The sequence below is a fragment of the Labrus bergylta genome, chromosome 12, assembly GCF_963930695.1.
Source record: "Labrus bergylta chromosome 12, fLabBer1.1, whole genome shotgun sequence".
NCBI lineage: Eukaryota > Metazoa > Chordata > Actinopteri > Labriformes > Labridae > Labrus > Labrus bergylta.
The window spans coordinates 1,211,394-1,225,664 of record NC_089206.1 but is presented as its reverse complement, the minus strand read 5'-3'; the positions used below and the strand labels follow the sequence as shown (position 1 = coordinate 1,225,664).

The window sequence follows — 14,271 nt, the reverse complement described above, 5'->3', positions numbered from 1 at the left end:
CACACACACACAAACACACACACACACACACACAGACACACGCACACACACACACACACACACACACACACACACACCTGCACACACACACACACACACACACACACAAACACACACACACACACACACAGACACACGCACACACACACACACAAAAGAGTCTCATGTAGATGTAGACGAGCAAAGAAAAATCTATTCCCAGTTTGTCACTCCCAGTTGGCAGCATGACCTAAATTCACCTAAATTCATTATTCATTACCTCACACTTAAAGGTCCACACACACACACACACACACACACACACACACACACACACACACAGACACACACACACACACACGCGCACGCACATGCAAACACAGACCTACACACAAATGCTGACCATGCAGCCCCGAGCAACGTATAGATGATTTGATGTACGTTTCAGTGTGTGTGTTTGTTTTTGTGTCTATGTGTGTGTGTGTGTGTGTGTGTGTGTGTGTGTGTGTGTGCAGGTGTGTGTGTGTGTGTGTGTGTGTGTGTGTGTGTGTGTGTGACAGCCCACAGATCACACTGCTGATGTCCTTCACATCAGACCTCATGAATATCTAATAAAGTGTCATTTTAATAAACCGCCGCTGAGTTAAACGTGTGTGTAAATGTGTGTGTGTGTGTGTGTGTGTAAATGTGTGTGTGTAAATGTGTGTGTGTGTGTGTTAATGTGTGTGTGTGTGCAGCTCTTTTGGAGGCGTGTGTGCTTTCTAGGAAACTTCACGTCATCAGGATCCAACATAATGAGAACACTGCAAACAGAACATGTCACTAAAACGTCTCCCTGGTTTTGTTTCAGCACCGAGGTCATCGTTTACCTCCTGATCTGAGACTCCGCCCCTCGCTGAGTTTTGAGCGTTCAGCATTGTAACGCCATGTGTGTGAGTCAACTTTAAAACACAGTGGACGATGGGGCATGAAATACCACTAATTAGTCAAGATGGCGAGCCCTATGATCAGAAATAGTGAAGTGTAGGTTTGTAAAAAAAACACACAAAGGGGGAAAGTGTTCGACTTTGAATGCATCTTTAAGCTCTTTGCAGGGAGAATAACGACACTTCACCACAAAGTTTTTCACAAAGCAGTCGGAGTAATGGACGCATTTTTCTGTCTGGATTGATTGCAGCTGGGCGTGTCATGAACTGAGATCTCAACACACTCAGTTCCAGGAAGAAGAAGAAGAAGAATATTCCCGTTAACCGACCCACTCTGTTTTTCCCGGCATGGTGCCATTTATCAGACTCGGGACAAGTCACCCCTGTGATGTCATCACCGTGTCATCATCTCACCCTCAGACAGCCGCAGCCACACGTCTGCCTAACAGCTTCTCTTTGTGTCCATTTCTAAGTAGAGTGGGATTCCCTGCGGTAGAGACGAGATGAATAACTCCATAAAAACGAGGAGCTTTTCTGACTCTGAAACAAAGAACGTCAACTGACAGGAGCTCCGACCGCCCGCTGTCTTCTTTCTTCTTCTTCATCTCTCTCTCTGTTTGTCTCTTTTCTGCCATCGTTAGCATCGTGTGGCGGCGGCGGCTCCTCTTTCTGGCTCTGCTCCACTGACATGTCTGTAAAAAAAACTGCTCCGGGCAACGCTTTAAACTGGAACGCTCCCCCGGCCTTATCAGCTCCCACCATAAAAAAAAAGAAAGAGCCGTAATAAATACAGAGAAGGGCATCCAACCCTCGTTAATTTAGACACGGTAGATTTGCCCCTCATCATGTTCCGGTGATGGCAGAGCGAGCGTTGGGACGGCGGCTGAACGGGCAGACATGTTGGAAAGTCTTTGACTTGGCCGACCACGAGTCAGACGGAAATATGTCAATGACTATCAGAGGGACCGCCAGGGACCGCCAAGGATCTTTGATAAACTGATGAACCGACCGTGCAAGAGTTCGTTCAATGGATCGATACAGGGCGACAAAGTTAGAAAGCATGAGGTATTTCATATAGTTTTGTAATGTATTTGCTGGTTGTAGTCTGATGTGTGTCTGTTGATGTCTTAGATTTGCTGTCTTGATTTGATTTACTGTCCTGACCTTGTCTGTTTGTTTTTTTTGTGCGTCATTTGTTTTGTAAATGTCACCAGTTTGTCACTCTATTGCACCTAATAAAAATAAATAAATAAAAGTCCTGACAGAGCGCCCGGCTGAAGCCTCTTCAGCGACCACGATAGTCAATTAGAAGAGATTTCAAAGAGCTCTGGAAACCTCGACCTCACACACACACACCCACACACACACACACACACACATATCTGCAGAGTCTTTGACATCCTGCTCAGAGGTGATAAAAGATGAGAGGGTTCAAACCTCTCAGAAAAAAATGAAGAAAAGACAAAGACAGAAAACAGGACGGTAAGCACACAGCAACATGTCGGTGTGTGTGTTTGGTTTATCTGCTCATTTAGCGGCATATTTAGCTAGCTGCAGATTTTGAAAAGCAGGAAGTGTTTTCTTCAAGGTTTGTTTTGTCTGTCGTCTCAATACCAAAATATTCTACATTTAAAGTAAAAGAATGAGCAAAGAAGTGATTGTCCCACATGAGAGGCTGGAAACAGAAAAGATTTGTGCTTCTGTAACGACCTTAAGATGTTAAATTCCCGCTGCAGTCTGTAGTTATGTGTATAAATCAGCTGTGTGTCCTTTCTGATTGGACGGGGCGACTCTTCACCCCTCTGGTCCCTCAGCTCAGCCCGACGCCTTTCACATTCAAATCAGCTCTTATTGGCGTGACATTGTTTAGCCACCTCTGGATTACCCCACCCCCCCATCTACACACACACACACCTCCATCAACACACACACACACACACACGCACACACACACACACACACACACACACACAACCACACACAGCCACTATCGTGTGTTTGTTTCTGATTGGCCTCTCTCCACACCACAAACGAAGCGACTGCGTCGGAGCGCGTTAATCGGTCATTAGTGACGGTATGTTCCTGGGTAAACAGCAGCTCGCTCTCTGGGTGGCGTCCCGGCCTCGGCTGGGGTCTTTTGGATTTAGCTGAGGGGCGAGAGGCACCAGCTGTGACAGGCCACAGAGTAACAGAGCGCTCGGGGCGACATAAACAAGACTCAGGGCCGTCCATCTATCACCGCCGCCACGGCCAATAACCAGAGAGGAGGGGGCGGTAATAGAACCGATAAAAAGTTAAATACGACCACGACTGAGTTGTCATGTGAGGCGGCTCCGGGTTTAAAATGATTCTATCCTCTCATTAGATCAGAACAAAGACGGGATTAAAACATGGAATCTCCCACATTCTTAGAGACGAACGCCGTCGCTGCTCGGTGAAGTGAAGCTGCAGCGCTTCCGTTAGCTGTAATGTCAATCAATAAAAAGACATAATCATAAATCACATGTCTGCAGAACGCCAGTTAACCAACGCCATTAAAACACCGCTGACCAGCAAGACGGACGCTCGCTCTTCATCTTCATCTTCTCTCTACTCAAGAGGAGGGAACGCTGCTGACATCATCCTGACTGAGCCGTTCATTTACCCCCTGTGACGTCTCACCTTCAATCTGACTGACGGGGAGGAGTAATGGGGGGCAAAGTGACCCCCCCCCCCCTTTATGGCGTCTTCAGAGGCGTTACTGAGGGGAGACGGTTTCAGCAGAGCCAGCTGGGGGAGCTCAGCGCTGTGTGAGTTGTAACGAGCCTGCTGATTGGCTGTTTGTGTGTTTCAGGTGCCAGCAGGTGTGTTGGTCGTCATGGGTTTAGAACACCTCTTCAATCGAGTGCGGTACGTTTGCGTTCACTCTGGGGTCAAGCGTTCTTGGATCTGGGCCTAGATAGACTGACTCAGACCTTCTGAGTGAACTTAAATTCATCCTGTCTCTAAGAACTTCTTCTGAGTGCATCGATGTCTTCAAACCTCTTCAACACCACAAAAAAACAAACAAACAAGCAAACAAACAAACAAAGCGATCTTTGCAGCGTCATCAGGGTATTCCATCCCATAATGACTGTTTTTATCAATGAAGTCTGGCAGGTTTGGAAAGAGCGACATATAAGGCCTGCTTCTGATTACAATAAAGTATCTTTTATTGTAGGACTCCAAATCGGTCTTGGTCTCGAGACCACTTTTTCAAGGTCTCGGTCTCGGAATAGAAATCATTTTGACTCCGAATTTCAGATCAAGAACAGTCAAGATCACCACTGATCGACTATTTTTCCCGCGTCATCACTGAGATTAGAAGGAAAACTCCTCTTTCTAAAAGAACAAAGAACTTCAATTCATTTGTAGTTTGATTTTTATCCCCCGGTTACAACCGCAACCTTCCCGGTGTTACGGTCTAAGTGAGTTACTGCACAAGATGAAGATTTTTCTGTGATATTCCTGGTCTTGTCTTGGTCTCGCCCTGCTTTGGTCTTGGTCTCGGAGCACTCTGGTCTTGGTCTCGGAGCACTCTGGTCTCGGTCTCGCCCTGCTTTGGTCTCGGTCTCGGAGCACTTTGGTCTCGGTCTCGGAGCACTTTGGTCTCGGTCTCGGAGCACTCTGGTCTCGGTCTCGGAGCACTCTGGTCTCGGTCTCGGAGCACTCTGGTTCTCGGTCTCGGAGCACTTTGGTCTCGGTCTCGGAGCACTTTGGTCTCGGTCTCAAAGCACTCTGGTCTCGTGTATGTCTCGGTCTCGGTTACTGTGGTCTTGACTACAACACTACTCTTGAACCAAAAGGTTTTTCTCTGCAGCGATCTTTCCTGTAACATTATCTGACACCTTTTTTTAAACTATGGGAGCCTGTCAGGGACAAAAACAACTTCTCACAGACGTGCTTTTATTGAGCTGATCTGTTACAGTTTGTTTCATGGACATTTTGTAGCTTTTAAAGATTTAAACTCAAAATAAATTTTAATTTTTTAATTATAGCTGCTTTTAATTAGCATGGATAGCATGGCTGTAAACGTTCATGAGGCCCGAGGCGATAATAAGCCTAAATAGAAAATGACTCTACATTATGCAGAAGAGTTTTACTGACATGTTTCCAGTGTTCATCCCACACACACACACACACACACACACACACACACACACACACACACACACACACCATCCAGCCGCCTACACACTGTCTCTCCTGAGCCTGCCGCCCACACACACCCACCGCCACCCAGAGGCTTGTCTGGCTCGCCCCCTCGGTCTCTCTTATCCTTTTTTTCTTTACAGCTGCTGCCAGTCCCCGAGCAGCTTCAACAGCCACTCACATCACACTGAATCCCTTCTGGCAGGTCAAAGGAAGTTACCTTCTACCTTCTGATTCTGCAGCTCGTCACATAATAACCTCGTCCTCTTCATCTTCAAGGTGTGAGGTCGAAGCACGGCGGCTTCTCTGAGCCGGGAAAGCAAATCCCTTCAAGGTCTGCATGGTCCTGACAGTTTCATTGTCGCTTCAGACGCGAACATTTAGATAAAAGTTACTTCAGGGTTTTTTTTTTCCCAAACAGACACAGGCACACATTTCCCCTAAAAGCTCAAATCACACCAACCTACGGGAACACGAGACGACACACAAGCAAATAAAAGAGAGTACTGTGTTGAGTTTTTCACCAGGTGGACAACACATGCGACTTTTAGAGGAAAACCCCAGAAATGTAATTTACAACCGAGTATAGAAACACTTGTAAGCTTTGTTCACGTCCGCACAAAACTCCTGAAAAGCTCCTGAAGTTTTTCCAGCCTCCTAGCATTTATTTATTTTATTTATTTCATGTTCTTCTCCACTCTTTACATCACATCTTGAGTCAGGAGACTCCTCGCCCCCTCCTCCTGTCTGACAGCGATAGTCTCCTGCTGTGAGGTGAATGTGTAAACAACAAGATCAGCAGAATTTTCAGGAGCCGTCCTCCTGAGATTATCTAGAAATTTTCAGAGAAACGGCTTCATTTGTGCAGAAAACAACAAAGAAAAGTTACGTTTTTACTTTGCAGAAATGAGAAAAAAGTATTTATTTTGAATATAAACGTTCCTATTTTTTGCAAAATACAGACGTTATTGGATGTTTTTATGATGTTTCATAATTTCTGAATCATGCATCGACTGAAAAACCTTTTTAGTCGGATTACTTCTGTTGACTTTGTTGGGACTCACAGCAACTTAAGATGGTTTTTTCCCAGTTTTCCTATATTGTCAGTATTTTTTTTTGTCTGAAATGTGTTGAGCTCTTACGGCCACCGTACACCGTTTTTTGTGCAGCTTCTTTGGTTCAATGTATACCGCCAGCGTCTCGTCGCTAAAAAGCCACAACTCTGTCTCCAAGTTACATCGCTCCCAGGTGGGAGATCGTGTTACTTCATCTCCACTCAGAGAGCCTCTCTCTTTATCTCCCGTCTCCTTCATCCCTCTGCACACAGCATCTTTTTCCTCCCCCACTGTCCCGCCTCTCCTCACCCCACCCCGGAGGAACAGCAGGAAGGAAATGTTTAAATGAAAAGGAGATTTTGATGCTTATCGTTTTATTCAATCAGCCGGAGAAAATGTCAATTTGAATTTGTGTTTAAGTGTATATATGCTCGCAGCCGGTCCTCTTCCACTCCCATCCCTTCCCGTCATTCCCCCATCACCATGGTAACCCCCCGACTCCAGCACACAGCACACAGCAATATTTTCTCTCCCCCATCCCCCACGCTGCCCCTCCCTCTTTTCTCCCATCCCCCACTCCGTCCCTCCACACCTCTCCCTTCGCTTTCTCTCCAGTGCCACTCCCTTCATCTCCTCGATTCACCTCTCCATATCTCTCTCTCTCTCTAACAAACACACACACACACACACACACACACACACACACACACACACACACACACACACACACACACACACACACACACACACACACATGCACATGCACACTTTCTCCTGCTATTGTCTCACTTCCCACCTGCCTCTCCTCCTCGCTTTTACTCGACCGGTCTGCAGCGTGTCATAGCAGCCGCATATTTTTGGGATTTTTTTTTTTACTTTATACTCTTTTGTGCAGCTTCTTAAAGCAAACACAAGCGCATCAGATTCCGACAAATACAAGCAGGCAGATGATCAGCTTTAGTTGTGACATGAGGGACTTACTGCAGGTAAAGAGAAATAAATAGTAGAAAGTAGAAAGTAGAAACAAAAGGAGGGGGACTGATATATCAGCTCATGTAAGACTCCCACATGTAAAGTGTTTTTTTCTCCCATGAAGGATTCTGCATTCATTTCAGCTTCTTGGCGTAAAAAAAGGTGCAAGAAATCCTTCAACCGTCAGCCAACCAGACGTCAGTGTTGACTGACGCTGATGATTCAGATCAGTTGTAATATAAAAACAAAATGCTGCAACAAACAAGGGTTTAAATTATCCATTAAATTAAGAATGCATTCACCATAAATAGATTAATTGTTTGTTTAAAGGAGCGATATGTAACTCTGACACCTAGTGTTTAAAATGGGTACTGCAGTCTAAATTCAAAACATTGCAGAGAGCTGTCTCCCCCCTCTTCTCTAGAGTCGATGCTCACTCAGGTTGCCATGTGGTGGACACTGAAGCTTCAGTGTTTAAACCAAATATATTAAAGAAGCATCATGTAAGATGTAGAGAGTGAGATGATAAAGGTATCTTACTATCTGATCAGACATTAAGGAAACATGCTATGTTGAAGTGCTGGCTTCTCTGACAACAATGCAGCAGCCAGTATGTCCTCCTTCTAACTTTAGATTCTGCTCCTGAATGCTCTGGATTTGTTTGGACCAGAGAAGGTAGGCGCTTTTAAGACACCCCCCACACAGCCGTTTTGGACGCCCCTCGATTTGCCAGATATGAGAGCAGTTATCAGGTCAAACCAACAGGTGTTGCAGCGATGGAAGCGAGAGCTGGAACCAGATTTTCAACACCTGAAGCTATTTTTGTTCTGAATTTCTTCCTCCTCACAAGATAAATACAATTTAAGGGACTTAAAATACATTTAAGATCTGCAAAATTGTATTTCTGTTTATCAACTGATCATCTCGACTAGATGTGCATGTCTTTGGATTCGTTTTTTTACAAAGATTTTAAATGAAAAGCATCCTTATCAACCCAGTTTCCTGAATGAAAGATTTACATTGACCGATGAATCGACGTCCTTACAAACACTCTGACATGTGTCATATATGAGTCAGCAGCTGCTCACTGTTACTGGATGTGACAGTCGGACACGTTGTGCGGCATGTGGTCGTTTATCATCTGAGCGACGGATGATATTGTTGGTCAGATATCTGGCTGATAAAGTTTCCTCTGTGTTTGTGGTCGCTGCATGAATGGCGCCCTGTCATGGTTCAACCACACTGGCCATGAAAACAGACAGAAGTCACATATTTGCAGGAGGAAGTGTGCGTGTTTGTGTGTGTGGACATGTGTGTACTGTACATGTTAAAGCCATTGAAGTTAGATTAGCTGTTTTTGAAGGGATTAAAGACCCCAAACACAGAGGGGCTGTTGAGACCCTCCTACATCGTCTAATCCAAGCTAATGGAAGCACCCCCAACACACAAACACACACACACAAACACACAGAAAGAGGAAGGGAGAAAACATAAGGAAGAAGAGCTTAGAGGAAAACAAGAAGAAGGGGGGAAAATACATGGAGGGGGCATTCCTCCCATATCTCAACACAAAGGGGTCTTTCTGTCGAGGAAAAATGGAAAAACAAGAAGGAAAGAAAGGCCAAAAGAGAGGAAAGATGGATCAGAGGGGAGGGAGCGGGGGCGTGGGACACAGGGATGAAGATGGATGAGGAGAAAGCACAATGAGAATCATAGAAGAAGACATCATCAGAGATAAAGAGGAAAAAGTCAGAGTATAATCTCATTTTCTCGCTCCAGACTTCCCTCTCCGACCCGCTGTCCTGCAGCTCAAACGTTTCAGTCTGGCTACAAACTGCTCCTTCAACCTTTCTCCTGGGACTTTTATTGACTTTAAAGGCCTGCCAGGACAAGAGAGATGCATGTGGTCCTTTCAGTCCACGCACTATTGAACACATCTAAATGCAGGAGGAGGAGGATACACAACGATACTCGCACAACCAGACACAAAGCAAACGTTTAAAGTCTGATACAGAAACGGGAACAAAACCTGGAGCTGAGAAGTTCTTCTTCTTCCCACTACAGCTCTTTTTATTTAAAGTTGAATTTGGACAAATCCTTCCAATACCTGCTAGAGAAGGAGTTCATCCCTCATTTGCTGACCAGATAGCCGTGTGAAAACAATAATTACCGTAGCTGATAAGTTACTGAATAACAATAAGAAATGCAATTTGCAATTTTCAGCACAAACGATATCCCCGAGACCAAATGACACAAGTTTTACTTTGAGTTCAACCTTCACTCTGACAGCAAAAGGTTCAGTGTGTCAAGAAAAGCACCTCCTGGATTCCTGCTCGACCGCTATTATTTACATTTCATATCAACAGCATCTGTAATTATGTTCTCAATCCAAACTTGTCTTTATATGCAGATGATACTGTGATGTATCGCTCTGTTCACAGCAGCATCAGACTCTCTGTCTTATACAAACTGCCTCTGATTCAGGGGCGTGTCCAGACTTTTTTGGACTGGGGTGGCCCAACTGGGGCTCTGACTAGAGCAGGGGTGGCCTGAAGTTTGTGCACACACATGAATGGAGAGCATTTATAAACCCTTTCTGTCTGCACCAATCACATCAAGATTTAAGTAACGCAAGATGATGGCAACTTATACATCTTCTAAACTTCATTCTTCAAGGATTCAAAACAATTTGTATGTCCAAAGTTTCAATTTAAAGTATTTAAAAAAATTGCAAACAAACATCTGCACACTGAGAACTACGAGCTGCCTGTTGCAACACATCCTGAATGGTGGATTCCAACTTAAGTCCCACCTCTGTCAAGGCCAATAACCAATCATAGGTAAGGATTTTGTTGTGGCATGTCCCTCTGGACACGCCCGTGCTCTGATTGGTTGTAGATGGTAGATCTGCTGGATTGGTTGATCTTAATGTTTAATGTCTGGGACTTTTGGTGCATTCATGTGGTGTCAGACACAACGGAAAAATGTGTTTCGAAGTTGTAAAATGCACATGAACACCTGCTCAAGTCGGAACAACAACCCCTGAAACTCGGGAAAGAAGTAGGTGCCCTACCTGCCGACTTGACGTCAATTTTGTTACCATGAGGGGCAAAATATTATTTTTAATAATTCACGTATTGCACATCAACTTTTTGCTCGAATATAACTTATAACAAATATAACAGTAACATTTCACTGATTTCACCGACTTTCCGAACTGAAATCACCAGATCTCACTGAAGTCGGGAGAACGACTTACCATCTGGGAAACTGGGACGACCCGAGCAGCACCTGAATGCAGCATTAGTTCTCATGGCCGTGACACGCTTGTGAATGAGATTATTATCCTAATGAGGCTTTGCCTGGTTAAAAACCTTTTTAATAAATACATAAAAACAAGATTAGTCTTTTTCTCAAAATGTGTCGTTAAGAAAGGAGGCTGGAGCCAATGTGATTATACAAAGACTCATCTCATCCTGTAATGAAGGAATATTCCTAAATTTATGTTTTTTTTTGACATCTTTTGATGATAACGTTTATTATTGATTTTTCTGACTGATTATTCGGTGGTCTGGGACTCGTTGTGCTCGCTCGTCTGCAGGACTTTTAGTTTTCAACCAGGAAATGTAAATAATTAGCAGGAGGTTTTATTTAGAACCCATTGTTAAAAAACATCTTTCAGTATTTTTTCATCCTGCATGTGTTGTCTTTTGTGTCTGTCTGCAGGTTGTGAAGAAAAAAAAAGCGCTGAAATAAAATAAAAAAAATACACCAGATGGTTTCAGTCTACTTGACTGTTGCCAAGCCCGAGAGGAGGGGGCAGAGAAATTTGGGCAAAAATCCTCCTACGCTGCTAACTTTCCCTCCTCCTCCTCCTCCTCTGTCATCATACGCCCCAGTCTGAACTATCTCTCTCTTTAGATCAATCCTCTTTAGACTAAATGTTTCCTCCTCCCCTTTCATAAACCTCCACTTTCACTCATTATCTGCTCTTTCACTCACTCACATCTCCCTCTTCCTGTTTCTTTCTCTCCTCTGCTCATCATATTTCTGTCTCCTACTCGTCGCCTCCTCGTCTCCTACTCGTCTCCTCCTCGTCTCCTCCTCCTTCCTGAGCCTCCTCTCAGGTTCTGGCCTAACTTGTGGTGATTTTCTGCCAAAGCAATCCCGGTGAGAAAAAACCCGACAATGCAAACAACAGAAGGAGAGATGGGGATGTTTGTGTATCTTTTTTTTTGTGAGTGTGTGTGTGTGTGAGAGTGTGTGTGACTGTGTGTAAACGATGTTGCTATGAGTGTAAAGAGGAATTCAAGAGTAAACGGAAACCTGGTGAAAAGTTCGACAGGGACAGAAACACAAAGAGACAAACGAGACAAAGTGAAATCACTTCTTTTTTTTGCTGCTCGGTAAACTTCTCTGCAAAAGTTACATTTACAATTACCAGCTTTTGAAACTTTTGATTTCTGCCTCTAAAAGGACGTTTTTCCTCTCCACTGTGACTTTAGCTAACCGTTTCTAACGTGCTCCTGATGGATTAACGTCAGGTCTTTGTTACATAGTGGTTAAGGTCTGCTCTTTTTGTCTTGACATAACATTTGTTATAGACTTGGTGTTATACAAACAAAGATTGATTGAGTAAACTGAATATTTTATATTTAGTCACTGCAGAGAGAAATGTGAGCTCATTCAACGAAGGCTTTAAAGAGGTGTGTTTGATGTCCTGCAAACTAATGACAGATTAAATCTAAAATAACAACATGAGGGACACTCAGAGACAACAGACGTCTGTGAGTGTGTCTCTATCTTTTCATTGTTTCAGTGGGTATTCTTCCTTGAAAAATGATTTGTTTAATACTATGGTTAAATAATCGTGCAGTACTATTCTTCCTTTGTGGTCATATTTAAATTGTGTTTTTTATAGATGTCGTTCACCTTTGGCTGTTTTGCATGTTTGACCACACTGGTCTACTCTTTGTGCAAATCTATAAATATGGGAGTGGACCTGTTTTGGGATTATTAAACTTTATGCAGCATGGAGTAATCTCAATGAAAAACAGTAAGAGAAGAAGTGATCACATTATCTTGATAATGTGCCACCTCTATTGTCTGATGATGGTGAAGCCTCTGAGAGCGAAGGAAAATGTTAGGAAAATTACACACAAAGCCAGGAGCGAAGTTCCTTTTTTCAGTTTCAAGAATGAAGATTTGGTTAGGACGTTCAGGGCCCACAGATCTTTCAGGAACAACTTTCATAAGCGCAGCTACACAAGCAGAGTTATTCTGAGGTCGCTTCAACTCAGAAAACTTTCCAGTGACACCAGCTGTTAGCAAGAAAACACTTTTTAGTGTTACCGTCCTGTCAGCAACTAATGAAGTACAGATGGGGGTGAAGCTGACATGTGTTTGTAGACATTAATAAAAGCTGACTCATAGAGCGACGGCTGGCTCCTCTTGCTCTCTGCAGACCAATAAAAAAAACACAAGAGGAGGAATGATGCAGATAAACTAAAACCAGAACGCTTCAGCTTGTATATTTATTTTCTAGTCTTCTGATGACCCACCTCAGGTCACACCTACACGTTCACACACTGATGGTAGAGGCTGCTGAGTAAAGAGTCCATCAGTATTAACTCATCCATTCATACACTGCAGACGAAGCAGAGGGAGCATCATGGGGTTAAGTATCTTGCCCGAGGACACATCGGACATGTGTCTGCAGGAGCTGGGGATCGAACCCCTGACCTTCCAGTTAAGAGACGGCCAACTCTACTAACTGAACCACAGCCACTCTTTTCCAGTTCCACAATCCTGTAGATTCTGTTTGATAAAGATTCAGAACTTTTCCCCTCTTCAAAAGTCTAAAAAAAAAAAATCAACATGTCTCCGGTTGTTTTTCTGAAATCCTGCAATCAACCAATCAGATCTACGATTAAAGCTTCAAGTAAAAACTTCATCTGCTCCAATATTAAAAAGGCTTCTTCCTTAGTCTACGCTACAAAACATCCACAAAAGTTACACGACAATCCGACGAGAAGTTTTTCTGTAATCTGGAGAACGAGCACTTAGCCGAGGTAACAATCAGAACATCTTTTAACAAGAGCTGACAGGAAGTCGAGGCCTGTTGCACTCATCTCTTTGCTTTCTGAACTCCTTCTTAAAACAGCGTTCATCTCTGCAGACACAAAGTGAGAGAGAGAGAGAGAGAGAGAGAGAGAGAGAGAAAACCAGGATGCTTGCGGAGCTGTTTATGTGCATGAAACGAGTGCACTAAAAGGATGAAAAAGAAGTGAAATCATGCCTGACAGAGAGAGCTCCAGCTAAAAGGAAGTGCGCTACTAAACCGGTCGTGAATAATTGAACACTATAATGATGTGTAGTGCAGCATTTCATTTAATATTAATCCAAACACGCTGCTGCAGATGACACAGGAGATATTAAAAAAGCTGAATCAAGTCAGTCAGACACTCCCTGCAGACTGATTTACGCACACAGAGCCTGTTTGTGTACACACAAAATCATGAATGGTCATTTCAGGGTTTTTTTTTTTTCAGAAGGTGCAGACACACACCCACACATGCATGTATACACAGTGACACACATACCTCAGAGCACACCCAGCACAGCTCTTCATACCTGCTCTCCTATTATGTAAGACATCATCGCACCCTGAAGCCCTCATCGACACACACACACACACACACACCCACACACACCTAGATGTAGACTCACACACACATCACATTCATGCATGGAAACCCAGACACGAGCAGCATGGTGGTATTCTTTTGTTTTCATCCTACCTCTGCAGGTGTTTCCTCTCTTCCTCTGCCTCCTCTTTCTTTTATCCCTTTGTCTCGCGCTCCTCTCTTCTTCTTCTGTGTCTTTAATTCTTCTTCCTCGTCCACTCAGTCGTGCCTTTTTCTCGTGTCTTTTCCACACTGATGCTGCAGTGGTACATAAAACACACCCATCTGAGCTCTGCCTCTCCTCCCTCCCTTCTTCCCTCCCTGCCGCTCTCTGATTGGCTGCCTCGCAGGGATGACATCAGCCTCTTTCATTGCAGCCTCTCTCGCCCTCTCTCTCTGTATTCCCCTGAGAGCTCCTGCCCCTCCCTTCTTCTTTACCTCCATGCTACCCCCCTTCCTCCTCCTCTATTTTTACCTCCCTCC

The 14,271-nt window shown here is 44.1% G+C and overlaps 1 protein-coding gene across 1 annotated transcript in view; it reads right to left on the bottom strand.

The window, feature by feature from the left end:
• LOC110000313 (neural cell adhesion molecule L1.1) overlaps nt 1-14,066 on the bottom strand; it is a 54,845-nt gene extending 40,779 nt beyond the window's left edge. Inside the window, 1 exon segment of the mRNA XM_065961743.1 lies at nt 13,903-14,066. The gene's annotated coding sequence lies outside the window, so the exon portion shown is untranslated.
• Nucleotides 14,067-14,271: the final 205 nt, after the last annotated feature.